The sequence below is a fragment of the Triticum aestivum genome, chromosome 4D (genome assembly GCF_018294505.1).
Source record: "Triticum aestivum cultivar Chinese Spring chromosome 4D, IWGSC CS RefSeq v2.1, whole genome shotgun sequence".
In the NCBI taxonomy this organism is placed as follows: domain Eukaryota; kingdom Viridiplantae; phylum Streptophyta; class Magnoliopsida; order Poales; family Poaceae; genus Triticum; species Triticum aestivum.
The window spans coordinates 385,026,274-385,042,712 of NC_057805.1; positions in this window are offsets into that span (position 1 = coordinate 385,026,274).

Sequence of the window (16,439 nt, forward strand, 5' to 3'; positions counted from 1 at the left end):
TCAGCTTGATTTTCTGAATGGCGAGAAGCCCAAGGTACGAGGCCTCCAGTTGTTTACGCAAATCCCTCTCCGAGTTTGAGAGCGGTCTTCCCTCCTCAGCAACATCCAGGCGCCAGATGATCTCCTTGGCAATTGCGATCTCGGAGCCAAGCATCCCGACTTTTTCCTTTTGCCACTTGCGTAGGGCCTTCATGGTCCGACAGAGCTTGCTATGAATCTTGCGGATGGCATCACGGGCCTGAACAGGTTTGTTCCATGCCAAGGCAACGGTGTCCTTGAAGCCCGGGAGACGAAGCCAGAATTCCTCGAACTTAAAGGAAGGCTTTCTCGAGTTGTCGACGCACCCCTGAAGATATAACGGAGCATGATCCGAGCAAGCTGTAGTGATAGCCTGAAGGTGCGCATTGGGAAAGAGCATGTCCCAATCATCGGAGTGGAACACGTGGTCAATCTTGGTAAGGACCGGGTTGGCGTGCGCATTGGACCAGGTAAAACGGCGCCTGCCTAGGTGAAGCTCCTTTAGCTGCAAGAAATCAAGAGCCCCACAGAACTTGCCCACCAGGCGACGATTGATATTGGCGTTGCTCTTATCCGCCACTTTAGTGATGAGGTTGAAATCCCCCAAAAGGAGCCGCTCGCTTCTCGCCACTGTCTTAAGAGTCCTAAGCTCCTCAATGAAGGCCAACTTGTCTTGCTCTCCCTGCGGGCCATAGACGCCCATGATTGTCCATGAAGTGCGCTCGTTGAGCATGGTGACGGTGGCGGAGATGGAGCCCGGAGTCGTATGGAAGTCGGATAGGGTGAAGAAGCGATCCGGCGCGGCCAGAATCAAGCCCCCGCGTGTGCCGTCGGCCGGGATGATATAGTAGTTTGCGACGAAACACGGGCCGAGCATCTCGCGGATGATGGCGTCATCAACAGCCTGGAGTTTTGTCTCTTGGAGGCAGATAATGGAGGCATGAGAGTCCCGGATGATGTCCCGAACGGCATCCCGGCGGCACGCGAGTTTAGGCCTCTATCGTTCCAAGAGATGATGTTGACGTTAGGTTGTGCCATTAGGGAAACTTTGGGTGATCACGGCAGGAGCGGCTTCTCAAAGCCGAGAAGCAGGTAGATGGACGGTTGACACAAACAAACATGTTGTAGAAGATAGCAGACGAACATGAAGCACCCCAAGGGTGAGACGGTAAGCAACCTCGAGCCGCAGCGATGCGTAGCATCCGGAGACTAAAACGGAAAGCGGGAAGCAGAAGGCGATACATCTTGGGACGGAAGACCTCCCAGGCCGAGCGTTGGGCGCCAGGGCTACTAGAACTACTAGGACACCTACACATCAGTAACTTGAGCATCCACGGTTGCTTTCTTGCCCTTCTTCAGCTTCTTTTGTGTGGGGTTCTTGGCATGTGAAACAAGCCCCACAATCGCCTGGACCACGGGAGCGGCTAGTGGAGTGGCGAACAGGTCTAGGTACGCTTGCTTGGCCTTGTCGTCGTAGCCAACGGATGGATCAAGGACATCGCAGCCCTGGCAATGACCTCTTGGACCGCATCCGAGCCAGCACCCGGCGGGAGCAGATCCTTCTTCTTGTCTAGGCGGGCGCTGCGACGAGCAACCGCGATGGCAGCCTTGGCCTTGCGTGGAGCCGGAGTGGGCCGCAGCGGAGAATCAGCACAGTTGGCGACGGAGTCGAGGAACGTGTCCAGAGCATATGGAGGGAGGGCCCGTCATCAGGCGCCACCACGACGGCCAATGCAGCAGGGTCGTCGGCGAACAACTCGGCGTGGAAGTCGCCGGGCAGCAGAACAACAGCAGCAGACGGCACGTGGAAGCGTGTCCGTGGCCGCGACGGACCATGCTTCATTCGCGGCCTCGCCCGATAAGGGAGTCCTGGATTAAGGGGTCCTCGGGCGTCCGGGCTATGTGACGTGGGTCGGGCTGATGGGCCATGAAGATACAAGATAGAAGACTTCCTCCCGTGTCCGGATGGGACTCTCCTTTGCGTGGAAGGCAAGCTTGGCGTTCGGATATGAAGATTCCTTCCTCTGTAAACCGACTCTGTACAACCCTAGGCCCCTCCGGTGTCTATATAAACCGGAGGGTTTAGTCCGTAGAGGCAATCATAATCATACAGGCTAGACATCTAGGGTTTAGCCATTATGATCTCGTGGTAAATCAACTCTTGTAATCCTCATATTCATCAAGATCAATCAAGAAGGAAGTAGGGTATTACCTCTATCAAGAGGGCCCGAACCTGCATAAACATTGTGTCCCCCGTCTCCTGTTACTATTGACCTTAGACGCACAGTTCGGGACCCCCTACCCGAGATTCGCCGGTTTTGACACCGACATTGGTGCTTTCATTGAGAGTTCCGATGTGTCGTCATCAGAAGGTTCGATGGCTCCATCCATCATCTACAACAGTACTGCCCTGAGGGAGGTCGTGTTCGGCGGCTTCGCACTACGGACCAACTCTCTTGGCCATCTAGAGCAGATCGACAGCTACGACCCAGGTCACCAGATTAGTTTTGGAAATCTGGACTATGTCGCTGACATCCGAGGAGACTTCATCTTCCAAGGGTTCACGACCCCAACCTCCGCTCTGGCCTTAGATCCGGAGCGCATTGCCAGGTCCGAAGACGGGATTCCTGAGGCCGCTGGACTATCTGCGGCCACTAATCCCAATACGGGAGAGCCGGAGGAAATAGCGTCGCTGGCAACCATCATGAAGCCGCACTCTTCTCCGGACATAGGCTCCGAACCTTCGGAGTCAGCATCGTGTGAGCCCGGCCAAGGAGTCTCCTTCCCGCCGTACTCCATGGACTCTCTTCTCCCTGGCCAAACCTCACCTTTAAGCAAGGCTCTGGACTTGATGCGATCCCCCTTCATTACAGAGGAGCAACGTCCGAACTACGCCCAGCCCGGACTAGGGGCTGAGAGCGGGGAATTTTACGTCCCACCCACCACCCACTTCATAGCCTCTATCGAGGACATAACTGACATGCTCGATTACGGCTCCGAAGACATCGACGGTATGGACGACGATGCCGGAGAAGAGCAGGCCCAAAACCCGCCGTTTACCGAGGCTGGACGGCTACCTCTTCGTATGACGTGTACATGGTGGATACACCCAAAGAGGGTAACGACGATAACGAGAAAAATGCAGTCGAGGATAAACCTACTGAGATACAACCAAAGCACCGACATCAGCGGCGCCGCTCAAAAGACAGCAATACTGGCACGAGAGATAACAATACTCTCGACGACGCCAAAGACCAAGAAAACCCCGTCGAGCCAACCTCTGAACAGGACGATCGGGAAGATGGGCAAGTTAGCCCTGATGAACAGGCCGTAAACGAAGACTCGGAGGATAGTAATTATCTTCCACTCTCCAAGGACGAGGTGAGCCTCAGCGACGAAGACTTTATCATGCCTGAGGAACCTTTCGAGCAGGAGCGCTTTAAGCGACGGCTAATAGCCACTGCAAGGAGCCTGAAAAAGAAGCAGCAGCAGCTTCAAGCTGATCAAGACCTACTCAACGACAGGTGGACTAATGTCCTAGCAGCCGAGGAATACGGCCTCGAGCGCCGAACCAAAAGTTACCCGAAGCGTAAACTGCTACCTCAATTCGATGACGAGGCACTTGATCCCGTACCATTAGCGCGTAACGCGGCTGACCGGCCACCATGTGGCCGGGAAAAAATGGCAACTCAAGCCGAACACCAGCCCATTCTACCTTGCTGTAAAGGTAGAAACACAACAACTCGGGGATATACATATGACCTGCGGCAGGACCTAGAAAATAGAGCAGGTCAGGCCAGATCAATCTACGGATCGCGGGGGCATGCCCCGGCGCGCGACGACGGCTATCTAGCCGGACGCGACAAGCACAACCACGTCTGGGCCGGAAACTGCAGATGGACTCCATCCAAGCTATGTCGCGACGTGGCCCGATATAGAGGCGCCGCACCCCTCCTCTGCTTCACTGATGAAGTAATGGAGCACGAATTCCTAGAAGGGTTTAAACCCGTGAATATCGAATTATATGATGGAACAACAGACCCCGCGGTATGGATTGAGGACTTCCTTCTCCATATTCATATGGCCCGCGGTGACGATCTTCATGCCATCAAATACCTCCCGGTAAAACTCAAGGGATCAGCTCGGCACTGGTTGAGCAGCCTGCCTGAAAACTCCATTGGCAGCTGGGAAGACTTGGAAGACGCATTTCGCGACAATTTCCAAGGTACATATGTCCGGCCTCCGGACGCCGATGAACTCAGTCACATCGTCCAGCAGCCTGGAGAATCAGCCAGGAAACTCTGGACTAGGTTCCTAATTAAAAAGAACCAAATTGTCGACTGTCCGGATGCCGAAGCACTCGCGGCCTTTAAACATAGCTTCCGCGACGAGTGGCTCGCCCGGCACCTCGGCCAAGAAAAGCCAAAGTCCATGGCAGCTCTCACCGCACTAATCATAGAAGCAATTGCACGGGCGATCCTGGCACCTCCGAAATCAGGGACGACAATGGCAAGCCACGACGCAATAGAGACAAGCGTCGCAACAATAATGCGGGAACCCAAGACATAATGGTCAATGCCGGATTTAGTGGCTCCAAAACCGGTCAACGGAAGAAGCCATTCAAGGCAAATAGAGATGGTCCATCCAGTCTAGACAAGATACTGGATCGGCCCTGTCAGATCCATGGCAGCCGCGACAAACCCGCTAACCATACCAACATAAATTGTTGGGTTTTCAAACAAGCCAGCAAGCTCAATGCCGAACCCAAAGGGAAGAGGCCTCCCAGTGACAGTGAAGAAGAGGAGGCTCGCCTACCGAGCACCGGGGAACGGAAGCAATTTCCCCCCGAAGTAAAAACAGTAAACATGATATACGTGACGCATACCTATGAAAGGGAGCGCAACAACGAACTACGAGACGACCACGCCATGAAGCTGGACACCCCAAAATTCAACCCATGGGTGGCCTGCTCGATCACGAGGACCACCCAACCAGTACCCGTCACGGAGGTTTGGCAGCTCTGGTCCTCAATCCAATTATCGGCGGATTCCATCTCACGCGAGTCCTCATGGACGGCGGCAGTAGCCTCAATTTACTCTATCAAGACACTACCGCAAAATGGGCATTGACCCTTCAAGGATCAAGCCCACCACAACTACCTTAAAGGGAGTAAAACCCAGCATAGAAGCTCACGGCAGAGGCTCAATTTCACTGGAGGTCATCTTCGGTTCACCGAAAAACTTCCGACGCGAGGACTTGATCTTCGATATTGTCCCATTCCGCATTGGCTACCATGCACTGCTCGGGCGGACCTCTTTTGCTCATTTCAATGCAGTCCCAAACTACGCCTACCTAAAGCTTAAGATGCCCGGTCCACGCGGCACCATAACGATCAACGGAAACAAGGAACGCTCCCTCCGCACTGAGGGGCACACTGTGGCAATCACAGCCGAAGTACAAAGCGGCCTCCTCAAGCCGTGTATCTCATCGGTCATTAAACCGCCAACCTCTACTACATAGGACCGGTCAATTTTAGAGCTGGATTAGCAGCTCCGCCTCCGTCGTTCGCCTCTTATACCCGCGGAGTTTGCGCCGCGCATACATAATTATGCACTCAAAATACATTGGTCATCGACGGAGGCACAATATGGACATGCCTACAAAGCGGTTCGTCCGGACTTTAGCCTTTTCTCTTTTCTAACCTTTTTTTCTTTTTCTTTTTGCCATAGGTGAATGAATACCTGTCCATCCTATGGACCTGAAAGGACTCTTTATGAGCCTGGCTTTCCTACAAATAACTGGGGATTGCTCCCTCTAAGGAAGTCTTTTCGCGGAAGCACCGGCAGCGCAGATGCGACAGCAGGTCCAAAAGATTTTTTGTAGACCAAAAACTCTATTTTGAAACATGTACAAAGCCTTATTTTCCTCAGCCCTCGACCCCTGGCACATAAAATGGCCTGGGTGGTGGTGTCATAATCTGTAAGATTACGTTCGACGTATCAATCAGATTTTACTGAACATAATCTGTCTTCAGTATTTGCTTTTCCGAATACAAACATGTGACGCCCGGATAATCAAGCTACAGTAAAACTCTACTAATGATGCCACGTCACCTCCGTTACTGTTTCTAATCCTTCGTTAGTTCAAAACCGATTCAAAAATCAATTCAAAATATAGCAAACAATAAAACTTTTCAAATGTCAAAACTAAAATGTTCTAAAAGTGACAAATAAATCGTAAGCAATTATGGTGGAGAAACCAAGCTTTGACAAAATGTTTAAAGGCTCTAAAACAATTAAAACAATAGTGAAAACAATTAAACAAATGCCTATTGAATTTATAAAATGCTAAAACTATTTTATTATGGGTTAAGGATTAATCTCACAGTAGTTTGTTGATAAATACAAATTTAGGCACTAGTGGTAATTTTTTGTAAAACAAGAAAATAAAAGAAACTACAAATAAAAAAAAGAAAAGAAAAGGAAAAGAAACCCCCCTCCCCGCTGGGCCTCGGCCCAGCTGGCCATCGACCCACCCTAGCCGGCCGAATCGGTCCAGCGGCCCAGTACCTCCCCCCTCCCCTTGTCGTCTTCCCCCTCCTCTTCTGTTCAACCGACCGAGGGCGCACGCCCCTCGCCGCCCCTGCCTGACCTGCTCGCCGCCCCACGCCGCCACATCGCCGAGGGGATAAGGACGAGTCCCCTAGGCCTCGTCGACAACCCTCGAGATCTTTCTCCCCCGCCTGCTCCTCTCCCTCGCTTTTCCATCTCGCCCGAACACCATCATCGCCGCCGTTCGCCATTAACGCGACCACCATGCTCCCCGCGCCTCGCCGAGGAGTCCAACAGCTCCGCCTGCTTCCTCTACTCCATCTCTGACCAAGGGTTCGAGCTCGGCGCCACCACAGCCCCGAAATCGAGCTCTTCCGCGCCTACGGTCGCCGGCGCTCCTCCGCCGATTGCCGACGCCCTGCGGCTCCTAAGCCACCACCGTGGCCTCCGTGTGCCTCCCCGGTGAGCAGTCTCTCCTTTCCCCTCTCTCAACGCTGCTCGTAGATGCCCGTAGCCGCCACTTCCATTTTTCACCCGAGCTTTACTCCGCCGCGGTGCTCGTCGCCGTCGCTACCGACGATAAAGTGCTCAACCGAGCTCGTAGTCGTGCTCCAGGCACCTCTAAGACCCCGTCGGACCCCTCTTTTGGGCATGTCGCGGCCTCTGTCGTTGTTCGCGATGACACCAGAACACCGGCGTCCGCCACGGTCGACACCGCCGTCGATGTAGTGCGCCACTCCGGTCGAGTTAGCCCACGGGACCGACGTAGATCGATGCGGCGTCGGACGCTCGATCGAACGCGCCTAGCCGCACCTCTCCCCGTGCCCCGTAGCGTTTTTCCGGTGAAGTCCGGCGATGCTCCACCGCGGAGATGGTCGCCGGCGTGTCTCCGGCGCCGCCCGCCGACGTGGCCCTTCGGGCCCCATCTCACAGCCACTAAACACGGGCCCCAGGGCCCCACTTGACTTGTTGACCGCGGTCAACGCGCTGACTGGGCGGCCCCCAGCCACTGACATGCGGGCCCCCCTTCTGTTAATTAGTCTAACAATTGGTTTATAAATAAAAATAATTAAATTAACTAATCACTCACTGACATATGGGGCCCACCCCTCTAATTAGACTGTTAGTTTAGTTTAAATTACTGTTAGATTAACAGAGGCTGACATGTGGGTCCCACTGGACCCACCTGTCTGGTTTGACCCTGGTCAACGAGTCTGTTGACTGCTGACGTCATCCCCACGCAATGCTGACGTCATATTCCTTTTCTGTTAATATAAATAATTCCAGAATATTGTTAAATCTTTCAAAAATCATATAAAATAATCCGTAGCTCGGATGAAAATGTTTTCTATATGAAAGTTGCTCAGAAAAATCCAACGAATCCGAATACGCTGTCCGTTCGTTTGTCACATGCCTCTAGCATGCTGAACATGGAACTTTCCCCCTCCGGTCATCTGTCTGGCACAGGTCCGGAACCGGGAAAACATTCCCGGTTGAATTTCCCCCTTCACCTATTCGTGTAGACATACGTTAGGTCACACCCGACACGTCGTATTACCACGTTATGCTTTGTGATGCTATGTTTGCTTTATATTTACTGTTTCTTCCCCCTCTTCTCTCCGGTAGACCCCGAGACCGATGCTGCCCCTGTGATCGACTACGTCGACGACAACCCCCTCCTTGCCAGAGCAACCAGGCAAGCCCCCCCTTGATCACCAGATATCGCCTATTCTTCTCTATACTGCTTGCATTAGAGTAGTGTAGCATGCTACTGCTTTCCGTTAATCCTATACTGATGCATAGCCTGCCCTTGCTTCTACTGTTGATACCTTTACCTGCAATCCTACTGTTTAGTATAGGATGCTAGTGTTCCATCAGTGGCCCTACACTCTTGTCCGTCTGCCATGCTATACTACTGGGCCGTGATCACTTCGGGAGGTGATCACGGGTATATACTATATACTTTATATACATGACACATGTGGTGATTAAAGTCGGGTCGGCTCAAGGAGTACCCGCAAGTGATTCTGATGAGGGGGCTGAAAGGACAGGTGGCTCCACCCCGGTAGATGTGGGCCTGGGTTCCTGACGGCCCCCGACTGTTGCTTTATGGCGGAGCGACAGGGCAGGTTGAGACCACCCGGGAGAGAGGTGGGCCTGGCCCTGGTCGGCGTTCGCGGATACTTAACACGCTTAACGAGATCTTGGTATTTGATCTGAGTCTGGCCATTTGGTCTATACGCACTAACCATCTACGCGGGAGTAGTTATGGGTATCCCGGCGTCGTGGTATCAGCCGAAGCCTTCTTGACGTCAGCGACTGAGTGGCGCGCGCCGGATTGGACTGGAACGCCACTAGGCTAGGTCTGCTTCCGGCCGCGTACGCAACGTGCAGGTGTGCATAGGGCGATGGGCCCAGACCCCTGCGCGCATAGGGTTAGACCGGCGTGCTGACCGCTCTGTTGTGCTTAGGTGGGGCTGCGACGCGTTGATCTTACGAGGCCGGGCATGACCCAGAAAAGTGTGTCCGGCCAAATGGGATCGAGCGTGTTGGGTTATGTGGTGCACCCCTGCAGGGAAGTTTATCTATTCGAATAGCCGTGTCCCTCGGTAAAAGGACGACCCGGAGTTGTACCTTGACCTTATGACAACTAGAACTGGATACTGAATAAAATACACCCTTCCAAGTGCCAGATACAACCCGGTGATCGCTCTCTAACAGGGCGACGAGGAGGGGATCGCCGGGTAGGATTATGCTATGCGATACTACTGGGAGGACTTCAATCTACTCTCTTCTACATGCTGCAAGATGGAGATGGCCAGAAGCGTAGTCTTCGACAGGACTAGCTATCCCCCTTTTATTCTGGCATTCTGCAGTTCAGTCCACTGATATGCCCCTTCACACATATACCCATGCATATGTAGTGTAGCTCCTTGCTTGCGAGTACTTTGGATGAGTACTCACGGTTGCTTCTCTCCCTCTTTTCCCCCTTTTTCTTTTCTATCTGGTGGTCACAACCAGATGCTGGAGTCCAGGAGCCAGACGCCACCGTCGACGACGACACCTACGACACTGGAGGTGCCTACTACTATGTGCAGCCCGCTGACGACGACCAGGAGTAGTTAGGAGGATATGCTATGCGATACTACTGGGAGGACTTCAATCTACTCTCTTCTACATGCTGCAAGATGGAGATGGCCAGAAGCGTAGTCTTCGACAGGACTAGCTATCCCCCTTTTATTCTGGCATTCTGCAGTTCAGTCCACTGATATGCCCCTTCACACATATACCCATGCATATGTAGTGTAGCTCCTTGCTTGCGAGTACTTTGGATGAGTACTCACGGTTGCTTCTCTCCCTCTTTTCCCCCTTTTTCTTTTCTATCTGGTGGTCACAACCAGATGCTGGAGTCCAGGAGCCAGACGCCACCGTCGACGACGACACCTACGACACTGGAGGTGCCTACTACTATGTGCAGCCCGCTGACGACGACCAGGAGTAGTTAGGAGGATATGCTATGCGATACTACTGGGAGGACTTCAATCTACTCTCTTCTACATGCTGCAAGATGGAGATGGCCAGAAGCGTAGTCTTCGACAGGACTAGCTATCCCCCTTTTATTCTGGCATTCTGCAGTTCAGTCCACTGATATGCCCCTTCACACATATACCCATGCATATGTAGTGTAGCTCCTTGCTTGCGAGTACTTTGGATGAGTACTCACGGTTGCTTCTCTCCCTCTTTTCCCCCTTTTTCTTTTCTATCTGGTGGTCACAACCATATGCTGGAGTCCAGGAGCCAGACGCCACCGTCGACGACGACACCTACGACACTGGAGGTGCCTACTACTATGTGCAGCCCGCTGACGACGACCAGGAGTAGTTAGGAGGATCCCAGGCAGGAGGCCTGCGCCTCGTTCGATCTGTATCCCAGTTGGTGCTAGCCTTCTTAAGGCAAACTTGTTTAACTTATGTCTGTACTTAGATATTGTTGCTTCCGCTGACTCGTCTGGGATCGAGCATTTGTATTCGAGCCCTCGAGGCCCCTGGCTTGTATTATGATGCTTGTATGACTTATTTATGTTTTAGAGTTGTGTTGTGATATCTTCCCGTGAGTCCCTGAACTTGGTCGTACACATTTGCGTGCATGATTAGTGTACGGTCAAATCGGGGGCGTCACAAGTTGGTATCAGAGCCAACTGCCTGTAGGAATCCCCTTTCCAACTCCTTGGCCGAAGTCGAGTCTAGACATTACAAAACTTTTACTAACATGGTTGTGTGTCTTACGGGCCCACGTCGCCATTGGGTGGTATTAGGATCTTTTACTCCTTGTCTATACTCTGGGACTCTGATCTCTTTTCTACTCGGGTTAAATGAATTTTGCTAAATCTAACATTAGGAACTCGTTTTCACTTTCACCCGGAGAGCCCCTTATTACTGATGATCGTCTGCTGCCCGAGAAGACCCTGAAGATACTCTCCGCTGATAACCCGAGAACTTGTGTTTATCGCTTTTGCAATTCCCTTTCATCGATAAACTCCTATGGATAACCACGTATACTCGCCACTCATACAATGTTTCCCAGTTGATCTTGTTATTACAAGATACCCCGAAATTCTCTTTGCTGCTCCGAGAATCTTTTGAGCTTACTGCCTTGCTGTTCTTTGCCACATGAATACCACTACGGATAATTTCTAGCACTTACCGAGTATCCGCTCATCCCCAGTTGAATTCAAGAATATCACAAAAGTGTTCAGAATACCATTCGATCTTCCGAAAATCCTCAGGAGCCTATTGCTCTTGAAATTCTTGCTTACTAGCATTATGATTAATCCCATAAGTCTCGAAATCTTAATGGCACCCTTTGTCATTATCTTTTTGAGTCCATTGATTCAATATGTTGCGAATGCTCGCAATCCTCAATCAGATCCTAGAATTCATCCTTCCGGCTCAGACATCATTTTTAACATGAGCTGGTATCGACCAATCGAATTGCCATCGATTGTACCCCTAAGGCTATTCAACTTATCCATCCTTAATCAGAGCGTTTGCCTCTGATCCCTTGATTTGGAAATCATAATTCCTTTGCATTTGAACTTTGAGTTAGTCAGTTGTTTCTATAAGCAGATCTCCTTGCATTCTTCTTCCTTTGGTTGAGTACCGATGCTCACATCAGATCCCTTGTGGACCATCGGTTCCTTTGTTGGATTTTATCCGACAGTGTCCTTCATATTGAATAACCTTGTGAGCCTTTCCATGGGTATATAATGCATTTGGTAAATTGTATCATCTGTTTTTGAACAATGCTCTTCTTTTGAGCTTGTAATGTTTACTCCGAAGTTTGTGGTATATGTTCCTAAGATGCCTTGATGGGTTGAACCTATGCCTTTCATAATATGTGTGAACTCGAAAATTTTCATGAGTCATACTCTTCTGGTATTTTGCCAGATAAAATTTCAACACTACAACTTCTTTGAAAAATGAGAAGTGAATGAAAGGTTATGCATTGGAGAAGTGGGAGTCAACCTTGAACTTTGCGTTCATGCCCATGGACACGGTGTAGATCTTATCATTAAAGCTTTTCTTAAATTAATTATTCCCTTGGTATAAGTTCGTCTTATATATGGGATCTGACATTTTGCAATCGTGGTTCCAACCATGTTCTCTTTTAAATACCATTTCTCCTGCAAGTTTAAGCACTTGTCTTCTGCAGAGCAATACCCCAGTCCAACCTCTACTTTGGTTTGTCGTCGAGTATTACCCCCTGGTATCTCGAGATTATCACGGAACTGCATAACTTATTATGAGTTCTCCATCAAGTATTACATTCTCATTTATTCCAATTTTTCACGGGCTCCGAGTTATTAAACACTCAAGGACATCGATAAATGAATCGAATCCGCACTACGGTTCAACAACTTTTAGTAATGTTCCTTACCTACGAGTTTGTACCCGATCGCGTCATTCCTAGCCTGTTTGGCTATATCATTATCTTGATGATTTTAACTGTGCTACCTGGTCCTTATTCCCGGAGCACCACTTTCGACGATGAGCTAAGCTTACGTCGATTTTCCTCGTCATATCGTTTCACCTCGAACAACAAACTTGCCCCGAGTTTGTGTAGTATCCGTGGCTCCAATAATCTTTTGTTGCATCAGTCCTTTTTCTTGATGCAGTCTCTGATCAATTTCTTCTTCGTGGATCCCCTCGACAACAAAATGTCGTGATCACCATCAACATTATGAGCTCTTCCAAGATATCTATCGAATTCTGGATGAGAAATACCATCCTTGCCCTCGATGATTTGTTTTATCATCGACCATTTTATTGCCTTCCATTCAACACAAACTTGTGCGTGTTTTGTGTTGTACCTTGATTTCCCTGCTATCTAGCTTATGATATGTTCTACCCTGGAGTATTACCAAGTTTTACGTCAAGTATGTCGTATGAATTTCACCACCTCGTATGACATCTCGGTACAGTGATACTTCTCCCCATCACCATTCTTTCTTGGTCCCCGTGTTGTTTCTAAAAGGAATACCGACCAATGATCTGTGATGTGTAAATTCTAAACTTCTAGCAACCCTATTGCTTTGAAGTTATTGGTCTATAGCTTCATTCTACGTCTATGGCTTAATGAATCATCATTCGAACATTGATTGTGCTACCTAGCCCATATTTCGGGTGCACATTTCAACCAATGTTTAACTGTGTATGTTTTCCTCGAGCATACATCATTAAGTCATTCGATCTAGTTAATGTTATCTCCTTGTTCACATAGTGGTGGAAATCCATCTTTTGGAAATCTCAATGGATTGTCGCTGAGTCAAGCAGTCACCTCCTCACCTCTCCTTGATTTGATTATGAACCCTTGTTCGGAACTCGCTTCCATAGTTCATCTCCCGAGAATCTTCGATGTCGTTTCGACAATTTGTGTTGCACCTTTCTTCTCAGGCCTCCTAAGTCTGAGTTATCCTGACACCAATCAGATCTGAATCTCGGTCAGATATGATGGTTGGAACATATTTCCAAGAGTTATAACATTGGCCTATTTATGACCCGGTAAGGTGATGATACCCAGCACACCTGGCGGGAGGCCCTATTGTTATAAGTTTTCCTTTTAGCAAGGTTAGCTGTTCTTCCATGAGGAAATTGTAAGACTTATTCTATAAGTTGTTCCTGATGGATCCTTTTTGTTTCCAAAGTCTGATCTTCCCCTGTTGACCATGTCAATGCTATCTCGAAGCATGTCTATGGTACTCCGATTTTAAAACAGGAACATTTGAAGCCCAATGCTAAATGTTCCTGCTCAATTATCCAAACACCGTTGTATGGGTAATGTCATGAAATTTCTCTCCCCTACCTAAAGAGTTTTCTACATTATATCCTGTCATGAATATCATGCTCAGCTTGTCCTTGGGAAGGATATAACCTTGAAATATGTGTTTAAACACATTTTCCTTTCCATTCTTCTGTTTAATCTAATAATCATATTTTCCTTTCCATTGTTTGGTTTAACCTTTCTGGTGATCTATATGATCTAAGCAGTAATATTCTCCTGCTTATGTAAACACCTCGGTGTACAACTCTGTCAGTAAGACCCTGTTATTATTGTTGGTGACATTTCGGTAACCACAGATGGACGAGAACTTTGCCTAATGGTCCGCCTCGTTTCAACGAGCAGGAAAATGGTTCTCTTCGTCCCTCACCCTTGGTACCGACGATGTTGCTGACATATAACTGACAGGCTACCCTCTGACATGCCTTGCTATCATGATCGTGCAAGATGTCACCGCCCTTCCTACTTTTAACCCACATGGTGGGCCCATAACCCACAGTTCCACAGGATCGAAAACTGACTCTCCTGTACACCGTGTTGTACGAGTTATTCCTCGCTCTTGACTTTGTATGTAATTCACGGGCCACCTGCCTAGTGATCTATACTCGTATTAGATGCAATGCTTATTCACATTGCTCTAAACCCCTTCAACACTTTGTTTCAGGCAACGAACGATTGCCTATGCGCTTGAAAACTTCTATTTTTGTACCTTCTTACTTTGCTCTCGATAATTTCTTAAGTTGCAATTCGAGAGATACTTTCCGCCACCTTCCCCGATGATATTGACCAGATAGTAAACCCTGCAGAAGTCCGTTCTTCCAGAATACCCCCTTACTCTGTCGTAAGTACGATGGAGTTCCCGAAGAAAGGACGACAACTTTATCATGATGACCTGAAACAGCAGAATGAAGACATCAATGTATTGGACCAGCCTCTTCGAGAAGAGCAAGCCAGGATGAGAAGACCCGCTAGATTCGTTACCAAACCATCCCCCCTTACTCCCCACTTAAATCTCGGGACGAGATTTCTTGTAGTGGAGGAGAATTGTGACGCCCGGATAATCAAGCTACAGTAAAACTCTGCTAATGATGCCACGTCACCTCCGTTACTGTTTCTAATCCTTCGTTAGTTCAAAACCGATTCAAAAATCAATTCAAAATATAGCAAACAATAAAACTTTTCAAATGTCAAAACTAAAATGTTCTAAAAGTGACAAATAAATCGTAAGCAATTATGGTGGAGAAACCAAGCTTTGACAAAATGTTTAAAGGCTCTAAAACAATTAAAACAATAGTGAAAACAATTAAACAAATGCCTATTGAATTTATAAAATGCTAAAACTATTTTATTATGGGTTAAGGATTAATCTCACAGTAGTTTGTTGATAAATACAAATTTAGGCACTAGTGGTAATTTTTTGTAAAACAAGAAAATAAAAGAAACTACAAATAAAAAAAAGAAAAGAAAAGGAAAAGAAACCCCCCTCCCCACTGGGCCTCGGCCCAGCTGGCCGTCGACCCACCCTACCCGGCCGAATCGGTCCCGCGGCCCAGCACCTCCCCCCTCCCCTTGTCGTCTTCCCCCTCCTCTTCTGTTCAACCGACCGAGGGCGCACGCCCCTCGCCGCCCCCGCCTGACCTGCTCGCCGCCCCACGCCGCCACATCGCCGAGGGGATAAGGACGAGTCCCCTAGGCCTCGTCGACAACCCTCGAGATCTTTCTCCCCCGCCTGCTCCTCTCCCTCGCTTTTCCATCTCGCCCGAACACCATCATCGCCGTTGTTCGCCATTAACGCGACCACCATGCTCCCCGCGCCTCGCCGAGGAGTCCAACAGCTCCGCCTGCTTCCTCTACTCCATCTCTGACCAAGGGTTCGAGCTCGGCGCCACCACAGCCCCGGAATCGAGCTCTTCCGCGCCTACGGTCGCCGGCGCTCCTCCGCCGATTGCCGACGCCCTGCGGCTCCTAAGCCACCACCGTGGCCTCCGTGTGCCTCCCCGGTGAGCAGTCTCTCCTTTCCCCTCTCTCAGCGCTGCTCGTAGATGCCCGTAGCCGCCACTTCCATTTTTCACCCGAGCTTTACTCTGCCGCGGTGCTCGTCGTCGTCGCTACCGACGATAAAGTGCTCAACCGAGCTCGTAGTCGTGCTCCGGGCACCTCTAGGACCCCGTCGGACCCCTCTTTTGGGCATGTCGCGGCATCTGTCGTTGTTCGCGATGACACCAGAACACCGGCGTCCGCCATGGTCGACACCGCCGTCGATGTAGTGCGCCACTCCGGTCGAGTTAGCCCACGGGACCGACGTAGATCGATGCGGCGTCGGACGCTCGATCGAACGCGCCTAGCCGCACCTCTCCCCGTGCCCCGTAGCGTTTTTCCGGCGAAGTCCGGCGATGCTCCGCCGCGGAGATGGTCGCCGACGTGTCTCCGGCGCCGCCCGCCGACGTGGCCCTTCGGGCCCCATCTCACAGCCACTAAACACGGGCCCCAGGGCCCCACTTGACTTGTTGACCACGATCAACGCGCTGACTG